Raw genomic sequence first — 14,609 nt, forward strand, 5'->3', positions numbered from 1 at the left:
CAATGAATCAGAAATGGAAAACCCAAAACATTGGAATGCCCTCTTCTTCAAACAACCCCCAGGAGCCAGAGAGATAGCTCAGTGGTTAGGACCACCAGTTGCTCCTGCAGAGGACCCACAGATCAGTTCCCAGTACCCACAAGGGGACTTGGCAAACAGCTTGTAACTCCAGTTCCAGGAGATCTGATGCCCTCTTCTGGACCCTGCAGGCACTGCACACATATGGAGCACATACTCACATGCAGCCAGAATACTCATGCACATAAAATAAATAAATCCAAAACAATATTAAAAAAAAACTCCAGAAGAATTAAGTTATAGTATCAAGGAATAGATAGAGAATGAAGACAAAAACAAAAGGTTGAAGCCTAAGTGAATGGACATAAGCAGAGGGGAAACACGGAGGCCCCAGCACACACTCAACAATATTTTTAGCCTGAAGAAAGAATTAACAGATTGTCAGTGGAGTGGTATTGTAAGGGGAGTTGGCTGGGAACTTCTCAGAAGGAAAAAAAAAAAAAAAACAAAGACTCACAGTGAAAGAGCACACCACATGCTGAGCAGGATGAGTAAAGTAAAAATAAACCCACACTTACACATACAGTAAAATGCAGACTTACAAAGTGAAGGGGGCAATGTGGAACTCATAACAGAGAAATAACATTCTGATTGACAGTAAGCTGTTAACAAGCATGGTGATGGGGAGGAAAATAACGCTTTCCATCTGTTGAGAAAGAATGGACACTCAGCAATTTTATATTCAGCTAAACAAAAATTCAGGGGTGGGGATTGTTTCTGACAGATTCACTCTATTACTTAAGCCTGCTGGACTCTAGTCAGAAGGAAACAAAGTCAGAGGAAGGAGCCATGCCCTGTTAACAATTGCAATTGGTAAAAATATAACACCGGACTTAATGACTGGCTAAGATAGAGCCCCCAAGTTTCTCCGTTTAGAAAGAATCAGAATTATATTTAAAGCTATATAAATTAGGAAAAGGGGACACGGCCCTTCCCTCCTGTGGACACTGATCTTGTAGACACCACAAATATCCCCATATCTTTTAATCCAAGAGTCATTTTTTTCCTTGTTCACTAAACTGTGGTGGGTTGAATGTCAAATTGTCTCAGTAAGACTCACACTGAAGCTTAACTCCTCAATGTGCTGGCAGTGGGGTGGTGAAAGCCCTCACAGGCGATGGGATCACGGTGGATGTACCCTTGTGAAAGCATTAATGAACTTCCGATGAGACTAAACTCATCACACGAGTGGGTTATTTTATATCAGCCCGGGTCCAATCTTTCACGCATGTCTGCTTGCTATCTGTTTTCTGCCCTGTGTTGACTTCAGCATGTGGCCTGCACCAGGAACTAAGCTGATGTTGGCACCCTCTCTTCCAAGTTCCTGCAAGGCCCAAAGCAAACTTTTCTTTATACATTGCTGGGCTCCAGGTCTTCTGTTATAGTGATGGAATAAATTAAGATGCAGCTGGCCTATTGGTAGCAATCGGCATTAAAATGGACTGACCTTATCACCCCCAAATCCGTATATTGAATTCCTATCCTGGTTCCTAGTGTGATGGTACTAAAAGGTAAGGCTTTTGAGGGGAGGTAACCGAGTGAGGAGGATGGAGTCCATGTGAGTAAAATTACTACCTTTATATAACAGACCCTAGGGTACTCTCCGGCCTTCTTCCCTGGGTGGATATGAAGAGTAGTCAGCAGTTGATCAGAATCTGGCCATGCTGGACCCCAGACTCTGATTCCCAGCCCGTGAAACCACAATAAACACACCTCCCTTGTTGATAAACCAACCAGCCGGTGGAAGTTTGTTACAGCAGCTGTAGCACAAATCTTAAAAGGTCGTATTGATAAAAAACTCAGGAGCAAGGTGTTGGGGTGAACACTGAATGATCAGAGAAACAGAACAAGCCAATCTCACCTCGCCATTCCTCAGCTGATCTCGTTTCCTCAAACTGGAAGCCTCTGTGTCCTCATCTGAATGGATCTCAGCTGTACTGCTCCTCAAAAGCCTAAAAGCTTAAAGGGGCTCTAGTTTCTGGTCCTCACACCTTATATACCTTTCTGCTTCCTGCCATCACTTCCTGGGATTAAAGGCGTGTGTCACCCTGCCCGGCTGTTTCCAGTGTGGCTTTGAACTCACAGAGATCCAGATGGATCTCTGCCTCTGGAATGCTAGGATTAAAGGCATGTGCTGCCACTGCCTAAACCTATGTTTAATATAGTGGCTGTTCTGTTCTCTGACCCCCAGATAAGTTTATTGGAGTTCACAATATATTGGGGGGCACAATATCACCACAAGCAGCTGTAGTGAGTAAGGTAGACACTGATGGTTCTTGTAAGTACTGTCCTCGCTCGCTTTCCTGGCCATTACTTCACCTGTGTTCTATCTCACTCATGTCTTCCAGGCCAACACTGGGGTTTTCTTTCCATCTCCTCCACCTTCAAAATTAGGGTCAACACAGTGATCTGTCCTTAGAACAATTCTGCAATTTGTTTGTTTGTTTGTTTATTTATTTCTTAAATCATCAATTCTTTAAAAAATGGGTCTATTTTTTGAAGAATTTTTATAATCCTCAAAACACGATGCCCAATCGAGATTTTTTTTCCTTTCAGAATCTGGGGCCCTCAGTCCCACGTAGTTGACATCTCCCCATGGCTTTCTCAATTTAGCACCTCAAATATTGCATGTCTTAGTCTGACTATTGTCTTTCCCCCAAACTTTATTTCTCCCAGTTTTCTTAATCTCAGTTAAGTGAAACATCCCATCATTCTAAACATTCAGGCCAATGTTCCATATTCCTCCGAGGCCCCTCTATTCTACCCAGACTCCACATCAGCAGATCAGCAAGTGTGAGGCCTGTTAACTGGTCTCCTCCGTTCTCCCTCTGCCTCTACCTCCCAGCTCTTCCCATTCTCTCCATTTACTCCTGACACAGCAGCTAGTTTTTCTTTTAAAACACAGACCGATCATTTTGGCAAAGAGTTTTCCGTTGGACCCTACTCAAAAATCTCCCGGCAGCTTCTCATCACACTCAAGAGTGGAGCCGAACTTGTTGCCTCCAACATTTCTTTGATTGCTGCACCTCCCTCCTCATCACGGACTCTCATCAAATCCCTGACTTCCTTGGCTACTCCCCAGCCAGCCGTGTCTGGTGCCCACATGTGTGTCCAAGCCTTTAGACTTGTTCCATCCTTGGGGCTCAACTCTCCCATGTCTTGACTCAAATGCCACATTCTCCATGGAACACTCTGTGACTGTTTTATGTACAGTTACAGCTCATTCTGCTTCTAATATGAAGCGCCATCTTTTCCCATTAACTTTCTCTCTACTGGGTGTCATCACCGGATTCCAACAAGTTTTATATATCTTTCTCTAACCACCTAGAAAGTAAATTGAATGAGGTCAGGGAATCGCTTTCTGCCTTTCTTTTCAATGTTGTAGCAATGTGAGGTGTGTAGGAGGCAGGTATAGATATCTGTTAAGCTGGTGACATTTACACATGGTCCTATTAATGACAGGGAAGGGACAGTGAGGCCTTTTACACCCAACATTCAAAGTGATGAATTTCCTAGACAGCCGATTCAATTATGAAAGAAAAAATGAGCACAATGGGAAAGGGAAGTGTGCATTTGCTGGTTTCTGAGCGACGTGGTTGCCTACAAAGCAATTCCCAAGGATTGACGGGACACTTCATCACAGACAGGCCAAGAATCCAAAAACTAGCTTATTTCTAAAACACTAGAACCAACAGCCAGAACATATTTTGAAAGGCAGAATTCAAATAGCAAACTTTCTAAAAGTACTATGTCTAAAAACTGTATAGCAGCTCGATGGAAAAACTATAAGGAGTCTCCATCTGCTCTGAGACCAGCTATTTTCTCAGACAATAGCATCAAAGGTCTCTTAATTGTTCATTGTCATCAAATCATTTTATAAATTCGGTGTGTGTATAATAAAAATAGTTGTACCACTCTCAGAACTTAACAAAAGGATTAAAAAGACATTAAAAAGCAACAACAAAGGGCAATGTAAAAATCCGACACACTTCTGGAAGTAACAATACATAGGAGTGCTAGTCCCACCTATCAATGTAATACTATGATAATTAAAAAATTTTATTTTATGATTATGGGTGTTTGCCTGCCTGTATGTCTGTGTACCACATGCATTCTCAGTGCCTGCAGAGGCCAGAAGAGGGCGTTAGATCCCCCAGAAGTGGAGCTACAGATGGTTGTGAGCCACCGTTCCGGTCTTCTACAAGAGCGGCAAGTGTTGCCTTAACCAGTGAGCAATCTCTCCAGACCCTGTAATTAGGATAATTTTGATAGTGCAGAATGGCAATGAAATAGATAAGTGGATCAACAATGAAATTTTCAGAGACGTGGAAAACAGAGTCAAATGCCATTGCAACCATGCCTAAAATGCAGAACGTTCCCATGTTCTTCATGTCACACACCTGAAAACAGTAGTGTTTGGGAAGTGGCTGGGGTTTATCAGTATCTACAGAAGCAAACTCTGTGTGGCTCACATTTTTATCTTCCAGACCTCAATCAATTTCAGTTTTTAAGCAAAACAAATTTTAATGCCATTGATAAAACATGAAAGCATTACGTTAGATGAAGCATAATTCTCAGATATTTTTGAATATGGGTGAGCCGATTCCTTTCCTCCATCTCTTTGACTCTTGAGGAAAAGAGAACAGAAGAAGCTGGCCCCTTCTTTTCAAAGAAGCTTGTACCTGCTCCAAACTAGGACTTTACATCAAGCTGTCTGAGAACACTGCAGTATCCAGAGTGGAGCAGAGCAGAGCTAGCCAAGTGTCCAGTTCACAGCCCCAACTGCTTCTCTCACACCAGCCACATTCAGAAATGCTTCATTCCATCTCTATAACAAGATGCTGGGAAGGCTGCGATGGAATCGGTATTAATGGTCCCAGCATCACCATTCCCTCCTCAAGGCCTAAACAAATTAGTTAACCAGGAAACTCCACAAATTAGGTACAGTGACCGAGGAGGGTTGTTTCTCTGTTTTGTAATACTGTGTCTTTCAGGGAATGTTAAAATTCTGATCTCATTTCCAGCTCTGCATAATTTTACTCTTCTATTTCTCCCTTTTCTCGGGTTCTCTTTGGATCAGATTCAGTGATCAAAATCATTTTATAGATTGAAGCCTGGGCCATATAAAACAAGATAAAATTTAAAGGGATAGATTAAAGAATGATGATTTTGGGTCCCAAAGCAGCTGCTTGAAACTGGGATGAGAAAAACCCAGCTTCCCAGCAGCACATGACAATGTCTAGGTATCTACAGGATTATATCAGCCAACTGCATTTTGTTCCAAATAAAATAGTTAATGGGAATGAAGAATCCATTAACAGAAGGATATTTTTTTAAGAAAAGCTGAGGTACATTTTCTCTGGGATGGTTAAATATTATGTTCAATTCCTGTCACCACCATTTATAAAAGAAACAGAAAGGAGGGTTGAGAAAGAAACTCACAAAGAGGGTTTTTTTTTTTTTTTTTTTTTTTTTTTTTTAGAATTCTATTTTTATAAGAAAGACAAACATGCTCTGGACCAAAGAATCCTAAACCAGAATTTGAAACGAAGACATGAAGAAGAGAATATGGATTTGCTTTGCAAGGACTCCTAAGTGTTAGAAGATGGATGGACACATAGAAGATTTGAGACTTGGCTTAACGGTGGGGTGAGTCTCAAGTGAGGCCTTCTTGAGCCTTCAAGCCAAAGCCGAACAACGTCTGAAAGAGGTTGACGTCTGGAGGTCTGACAATCACAGGGATGATTAGACGGAAACACAAACCTGTCTCGGCTCTGAGGCCACGTGTTGGAAGTGCAGTGGAGAGGAAAGCAGAGAACCCCTGTTTGTGTCACTGCCCACAACGTCACAGGTCATACTGTCAATCATTCCTCAAGTTTTTGTTCAGTTGTTTTCTTTTCTTTTTTTTTTAATAAGATTGTAAAACTCTTGAAAGCAAGATATGATATGCATGCTTGAGTGTGTATGTGTGTGTGTGTGTGTGTGTGTGTGATGCCTGTGTGGTGTGATGCCTGTGTGTATGTGTGTGTCCATGTCCGTGTGTGTGTGTGTGTGTGTGTGTGTGTGTGTGTGTGTGTGTGGTGTGTGTCAGTGTGTGTTTCCTGGAATCACACAGTGTTCTGTCTATAGTAGTAAATGCATAATAAATACTGATTACTGATAATGGTAGGGACTGGCCATTCAGTCCCCTGATTGAAAGTATCTATTTCTCTAAGGCAGAGTTTTGGAAATTTCACATGCAGTCTTCTAACTCTAAATAAAGTACCTGTTGAATCTGTTCCTCCCCTTTCCGCAAAGTCTCCCTCATAAAGGACGAGGGTGACTTTCAGCTATGGGTCTAGAGAATTGAAGATGGCTGAGGGGAAAACCCTTGCATCCTGTCTGAAAGTTTATATAAAACTTGGATATTTTGATTCCAACTTTGGAGGGAAAAGAAAGTCCTTACATCTTCTTTAATGGATACTGTGATACCAAGAGGATCCATTTTAGAAAATTAGGAAGACTTGGGAAAGAACTGACTCTGTACATCAGGGTTAGTTCCTGGGATAGAAAGACGGCTCAGCAGGTTAGAGTTCTTGTTAAGCAAGCATAAGACTTGAGTTTACATTCTCAGAACACATATTAGAAACTGGGTCTGGGCAAGCATGTGCCTTTAACTCCAGAGCTGTGGGGGTGGCAGGACTCAGAACAGAAGGATCTCTGGGTTTCACTGGATATAAGTCTAGGTCCAGGTTCAATGCCACACTGAAGTGTGGTGCGTGAACAAACTCCCAGGTCCTACTGCCTGGGTCTAAGTCTAGTGTCTATCTTTTATAGCAAGACCTTCAGGTAGTTATTTAACTCATTTTTGTGACAGTTTCCTCACTGGCAGACAGAAATGAACAATAATAGAGCACATCAACACATCAGTGTAACTGTGGGAATTAAAAGAATTCGATGCATTAAAGACTTGGACCAAATCCTGCACTCACAGTAAGTTCCCAGTAAGTGTCAGCTTCATCAAGGGAATACGGAAGCAAGTTCTTCTCCATGTGCCAGCAAGCTGGATGCCACCGTGTTTTCAGGCTGCAGATGGCCAAGATTTTCATCAGTATCTTCTTTCTTAAGATCATTTCAGTTCCTCTGTGATGGGTTTTTATGTGCATTGGTTAGGATTTTCCTGTCTCAAGAGATCTACACAAAAGCTTACTCACTGAAGAAAGATGACTAGAGGATTGGCTCTTTCTATTTCACTACTACGCCATAATTTTTATCGCATGTAAATGAATCGAGTCCCGAGTGACTCATAGTACCCACAATTGGCTCGTTATCCAACAATGCACATCATTATAATTGTGGCCATCTTGTCATATTTAGGGGAGGCGTTCTACTCAATTATGTCCTTATTGACTCGATGTTGAGCCCCCAAAAGGTACTTATATGAGTCTCTCTTCAGCAGTGTGTCAGACAAGGAAGCAATTCACCACACAAAGATGATTATTTTTAGTTGTGATGTATTTTTTTCCCTTGGAGAAAAGCAAGCCCTTGATGCAGATTTTCTGCTCAGTCCTCTGCTTCGGCTAGGTCAGCATGTCTTTCTAACTGAGCAAACTAGATGTTAGACACCACTTCCTAGTCCATCACTATATATCTCTATGTCTCTCTATCTATCTCTATCTCGCTATCTCTATCTATCTATCTATCTATCTATCTATCTATCTATCTATCTATCTATCTATCTAGCATTGTACCCAAAATCATTTTTAGGTTGGAAGGGAATATATTTTAATGTTGTTTTCAAAAATCAATAATTAAAACAATTTGTCTATTTATTGTATATGTCTGTGTCTGTGCCCACTCATGTCACAGTGCACACAGGGAGGTCAGGTGACAGTTTGAGGATGTTGGTTCTTTCCTTCCACCATGTGGTTACTAGGGATTGAATTTAGGTTGCCAGGTTTGGCAGCAAGTACCTTTACCTGCTGAGCCAAATTGCTGGCTCCCCAAACCAATATTTTCATGAATGTGTTTAAAAAAAAAAATCTCAGCACTAGGGAGATAGATTCATTAGGAAAAGACTTCCACACAAGCACAAGGGCCTGAGTTCGACCCCCAGCACCACCCAGCTGGTGTGGTGATACACACTTGTAATCCCAGTATTAGATGGGAGACGGAAGGATCCCAGGGCTTCCTAGCCAGCTAGCCTAGTCAAGCTGGGGAGCCCCATGTCCCAGTGGGAAAAAAAAAACTGTCTCAAGAAGTAAGGCAGATAGTGACTGAGGAATGACTTCCAAGGTATGCTTCTGATGTGCACATGCATCCACACATACATACGTGGACACACACACACACACACACACACACACACACACACACAGACATACATGTGCACACCTATGGCAGAAAATCACACAGGACTGGTGGATGACACAGGTCATCTCCAATTATCCACAATTTTGCATTTTATGATTTTTAGCCTTGCTCCATCCTGCATCATCCATCCCAGGATGTGAACTCCCTTTGTGAACACATCTGTGCTGTATGAAACCACCTGCAGTTAATCACGTAGTTCCCCTTGTGTTACTTCATAACATTCCCCAGAGCACCATCGTCAATCAGCGTATAAGTAGAGCAGGCACCCACTGTGGGTCTCATGATGCAGTCTCTGCAGATAAGGTGGGGCACAGCTGTGCTAGTCTTCCTGTGCTCCTGACTCTCATCCTTCCCTCTGACCTTTGTTCCCATTTGGGCAGAAGCAGGAGATTTCCCTCTATAGCCATACAGCATGGTGAGCCAGCCACATGCAGCTATGATTTGCACCTAGGTCACCTCCTCTTGCTGGATTCTGACTCCTCCTTTCAATCTCCCTAGCACCCTGAAGAGGTGTTTCCTCCAGCCGGTCTGACAGACACTCCCAGCCTTGGGAAGACACCGGCCATGGCTTCCCCTTGCCTGATATCACGCACTGATGTAGAGCTTTGCCATTTGAGACTTCCTCCAAGACTCAGCGTTCTGAGGGTGGAACCTGGGTTTGCCACCTCAGAGCTCTTGTTACCCATGATTGAAGAATCAAGAATCCCGCCGGGCGGTGGTGGCGCACGCCTTTAATCCCAGCACTCGGGAGGCAGAGCCAGGCGGATCTCTGTGAGTTCGAGGCCAGCCTGGGCTACCAAGTGAGTTCCAGGAAAGGCGCAAAACTACACAGAGAAACCCTGCCTCGAAAAACCGGAAAAAAAAAAAAATCAAGAATCCCACAGAGCACTAAGGGTTTGTCAGCTGCAGCTTGTTTTTCTCAGAGGCAAAAAGATTTCAGCGAGAAAATGTCTCTGAAAGTGATTTCACAATTTTTAAGTAGCCACCAGTATCTGTATCTTTCAAGGTAGTATAATCTGGTATTTGATTTTCACATCAATTGTTTAAAATTAAAGTATAATTACATCGCTTCCCTCCATTCCCTTCTTTCAGTGTTTCCACATCCTTCAGATTTATGGCCTTCTCTTATTGTTATTGATGCTTATATCTGTATCTATCTATATCTGCATAAATATGTAAATAGACACATACATTTTAACATCAGCTGTTTCAACACTCTTGCTTGCTCTATGAATATGCTTACTGGTGAGCTCAGTTGTTGTATTGTATGTTAGGGAAATGATGCAAGAGAAAGAGAAGTCTCTTTTCAGCCAGGTGGGAATCCAGGCTTCCTCACAGAGGCCAGATTTACACAGATAAGGCAGAAGGAAAGATGATCCCATTGCTTAGACATTTAGGAGCACCTGGAAGACCAATTAGAGAAAATAGCATTTCCGGGTTTTGTTTGGTTTAGTTTTAGAGATAAGGTCTCACTGTGTAGCGCTGGCTGGCCGGCTGGCCTGGAACTCACTATATAGACCACTCACTGAGATCCACCTGCCTCTGCCTCCAGAGTGCTGGGATTGAAGACCTGTGCTACCACACCCCACTACAATAGTGTTTTTTTAAAACACAATTTATATGGCTAGGGAAATTGCCCAGTTGGTTAAATGCTTGTCGTTCAAGCATGGGTCCTGTGTTTTATCCCAAATACAAAAAACAAACAAACAAACAAAAAACAAACAAAAAAGCCAGGCATGGTGGCTCCCTCCTGTAGTCCAGTTCTGGGGCTGTGGAGCCAGGCAGATGAGTCAGATGGCTAACCCGGCCAGCCTATTCAGCGAGTTCCTAAATAAAGGAGAGGGTTCCCTACTTTTGTTCAAGGTTGTCCTCTGGTCTCCACATACATACTTGTACACCCACTAGCACATGTATGTATAAACACACACACACACATACACACACACACACACACACACACACACACACAAATTCTGGTTTTTATCTGTCTTGTTCAGGATTTGCATTATTTTGGAGCACCATATTACCTTAGGGTGAATGTTTTGAAAGTGGGGAAAAATACAGCAAGAGCTATTTTAGTCATAGACACTAGATGGTCACAGAATCTATTAGCATGGCCCCATTATAAAAAAAAGAAAAAAACCAGCATTTAATATAGAGCCATAACGGGCTTACTTAGGGAAGTACTAACAAAACACTCATCCCTATGACATGTGCATTTTGAAACGAATGAACAACAGTCAAAGAAGATGCGCCCTTTATTTCCATCCTTGTAAAGAAGATGGGCTAGGTCAAAATAAGATGGAGAAAGCAAACTTCAGCTGTGACAAGATTAAATAGAAAAACAAAACCAGTGCGAATGAAAAAGCGTGGCAGAACAATCCCCTTTAACAGTAAATGCTTCATGTGGTTCTTAATGATGGTTATTCAAACAGGGGAGTTGCCATGGAGACAATGCACACCCTTGCTTAACATGTAGAGGGCAGAAACATTACCACTGTGGGGAACTGTCCACGGAGAACTGAGCACATGGTCCATGTCCCCTTTATGCCCGAGTTTAATGGAACATACCTGAATGTAACACAGCTGTTTTGTGCTTCTATGTCCAGGAAGTGATCTTTGTTTCTCTCTCTCAGTTCACGGCACCTTGTGTTTTGAAGAGTAACTCTGCTTTGGAATACTCTTGGATACGTTCAGCATAGGCGGGGCCATGTGGTCAAATCTTTCCAAAACTAAATAGTGTCTATCTAATCTAATAGACATCTGAAGAGGGTTTATAAAGCTATGACCAAATAATGAGTAGTTTTTTTCAGAAGCCACTCAATGCAAAATCAGCCCTAGAGAATTTATACCACCTCTCCCTACAGTACATGGCCTACCCTATGTTTAATGAAAATAATATACTTTTAGCAATAATCTATTTTCAGCCTACTGGCCCTGACTTGTTAAAAAGTTCATACCAGTTCAATCACATTTTGTAAAATAAACACACTGACATCCAGGAAATACCCAAGTGATAGAACCCATTTAATCAGCGTTTTTCAAACGCATTGCCAAACATTTTCATTCATCCCAGGAACAGAGGTCAGTGGCCGTCAAAGGCTGTGCTTGCTAGTGAAAGGTTCCGCCCTAAGGCCAGGCAGCAGTTCCCAGACTCCCAGTAAAATACTCTCTAAATACAGACCTGTAGACAAGAAGTAAGAGAGCAGGGTCCCCCCTTTTCTCCGGTGGTGAGGAACTATGATGCCTCTCTAGCTTTGCATATGTGTGTGCAAATGTGTGCAAGAGCATTGGCTGTGATGGGTCTAACTCGCAACAAAGCATAAAGCTAGGAATGCTGGGAATGCTGGGAAAAGGGGGTCTTGGCAGCAATATTTGAAACTCAATCAGATAAAGGCATGTACAGCAAACACTCTGTGATGTTCCAGGGTTGTTGTGAAGCTACCAAACAATTCTTATAGAACTACTAGCTAGCAAGTGCTCAGTTATCACTAACACCTCAACTTATCAATATCAATACTTCCTCTAGACACCTTGTCATTTCATTAAGGTCTGGGTTAGAGTGCCACTTTCACACTATTGCTTGTGAAGGATCAGGGTGATTGTTGTTGTTTCCATCTGCAACCAGCCCTGTAACAAAGTTCCCATTGATTACCCTAACAATTAATAATACAATGAAAAACCATGCAAAAATTCAATCCCTGGTTAGTTTCCCCCCCCCCCCCCCCCCACAAATCATCAGCATTTATTTCCTGGGACCTAAGTATCACTCTCTTGGTACAAAGGGCAAATAATTGGTCTGTTAGTTTTGAGTCCAAATCTTTTCCCTACAACTGGATCTGTGAGGCTCCATGGGGGAACAGAGCTGCATAGATCTTAGTTTTTAAATGACACTTAATAGATATAAAATCACTCTACCAAATGGTTGTGAAGTTTCTAATGTGTACTCACACTGTTATAATGTGTATATTTGGTTGTAGGCCAGGGGTTCCCAACCTTCCTAATGGTTCAACCCCTTAATACAGTTCCTCATGTGGTGATGATCCCCAACCATAAAGTTATTTCATTGCCACTTCATAACCTTAATTATGCTACTGTTAGAAATAGTAATGTAGATATCTGATATGCGACCCAAAGGGGTCCTGACCTACACATTGAGAACCACTGTTGTAGCTCAATAAATTTTACCAATAGGAACAGATAACACAGAGCCACTGCATTTTAGCACTTGATGACGAACCAGACTACCACTTTTACGGAGCATTGTTACACCCCCCTATGGTCCTCTAGCTGTTTGGGAAGACATGTTGAGTCCTAGGTCAAGCAATTATAAAAATCAAGATAATGGCATTACCTAATTCATGGAATTCTTGTGAGGATGAGAGGAAAATCACTAGTACAGTAACTGCCTCATGATGAGCCCAATGTATGCAAATTCTCTTTGTTTTTAAGCTTTAGTACTTTTTCTACCTGTGATTGGAGGATGAAAAATATTTCAAGTTATTATTTGTGTAGCATCTAGGGCAGCGCCCAACTGCCACAGGGAGATCATAACAATATCGGAGATTTCTTACACAGAAATAGATGTCTAAAACGTAGGAAATGTATAAACCATTCACCCACTATTGGAAAAATGCCAGAGAACTGCTTATTCCATGTAATTCCCAGGCACTCAAACTTTAAACTCACAGGCAGATGCAGTGCGGTCAGGACGAGCCTCAGCAAAGGTCGCCCTTAGGAACTGCCTGTGGGAGTGTCACTCGGGCTGGTAGAAATGGGTTGTGTAACTAAACAGAGGAGGGGAGCTAACACTTCTTTCACTACTGAGGACTTTCTTGTGCAATCTCTAGTGTAAACCCATGAAGTAAACACCGCTATTTTATCATCAGGAAACCAGACAGACCATCCAGACACTGGGTATTCTGCTAATACCAAGGTTTAAATTAAAACCACCTGTCCCCAGGGGCTCTGATCTTCTTTTTTGAGTGGACAAACTCTAGGGCAAAACCCATCGAAGGGTGGAGACGTGATCATCACCAAAAACAGGAACCCTCTTGCCAATGTCTCTCTAGGTAATGGGCCTATTCCAGATGCCCTGAAAGGCTTGTTGGCTGTGCTCATCCATGCTATCAATTCTCCAGTGGGCTAGGCTTCAGTATCTTGCCACTATGGCTAAGAACCACCAGAGTTACTTATTTGGGAAGCCCATTGAGATACCTGTTAAAGGTCTGTCTCAAAAAGAAACTGATGGTGCTTGGGTTTCCATTTCATATGAGTTATGAGACATTTGATCTAAGTTTAAAATAAATAGATTTGCAAATTTAGGAAACCAGTGAAGACGCATGGGTACTTCTTCCATACAGCTTCCCTTGGGCCTGAAGATCGCATCTTGTTTTTCATGTTGATAACTGTTTGCATGGGTTCACAATGAAGAAGCACCCCTTCCACCACAGACGTTTCCCCACAGGGGTTCTGCAGTAGTTCAGAGAACAGTCAGTGTAAATGTAGTCATTAGAATTACCCAAAGGAAAAGTTTCTTTCTCTATTTTTTATGTTTTTATTTTATTTTATTTTATTTTATTTTATTTTATTTTATTTTATTTTATTTTATTTTATTTTATTTTATTTTATTTTGGTGTGGGGGCACACAGGCCAGAGTGCACAGGTGGACAGAAGATAAGCCGACAGCAAATGGGTCTCTCCTTCCACCGAGCTCCAGGTGTTGAACTCAGGTCATCAGGCCTGGTGGTACACCCTTACTGCTGAGCCATGTCTCCAGCCAGGGGAAAATGTCACTCAGTCCTGGACTGCCGTCTTATTCTGCTGAACCCCATCTCTCCATCCCTCACCAACCCAGCCAGAGATGCAAGAAAGTGGGCTTGCTTCACTTAAGACAGCCCTGTGCCCATCGGCTGCTTTTCCAGCCTCAGCTCCAGAGGTCACTGCCATGCCTTTGCTACCACCAGGGTGCTCTGAAATCTCCAGAGGCTTTGGCAGTCCAGACTGCCTGAGGTCATGAATGGTAGAGTCAAATTTTAATAATATGTTTTCTTTAAAAACAACAACAACAACAAAAACCAGGTGTGGTCAAATACAGGGAAACCCCAAGATATGGTGTAGCACACAGGAACTAGGTAATAGGTAAGAAATCAACTGACTACTGAGTCACAAGGCCCAGG

The sequence above is a fragment of the Peromyscus eremicus genome, chromosome 8b (genome assembly GCF_949786415.1).
Source record: "Peromyscus eremicus chromosome 8b, PerEre_H2_v1, whole genome shotgun sequence".
NCBI lineage: Eukaryota > Metazoa > Chordata > Mammalia > Rodentia > Cricetidae > Peromyscus > Peromyscus eremicus.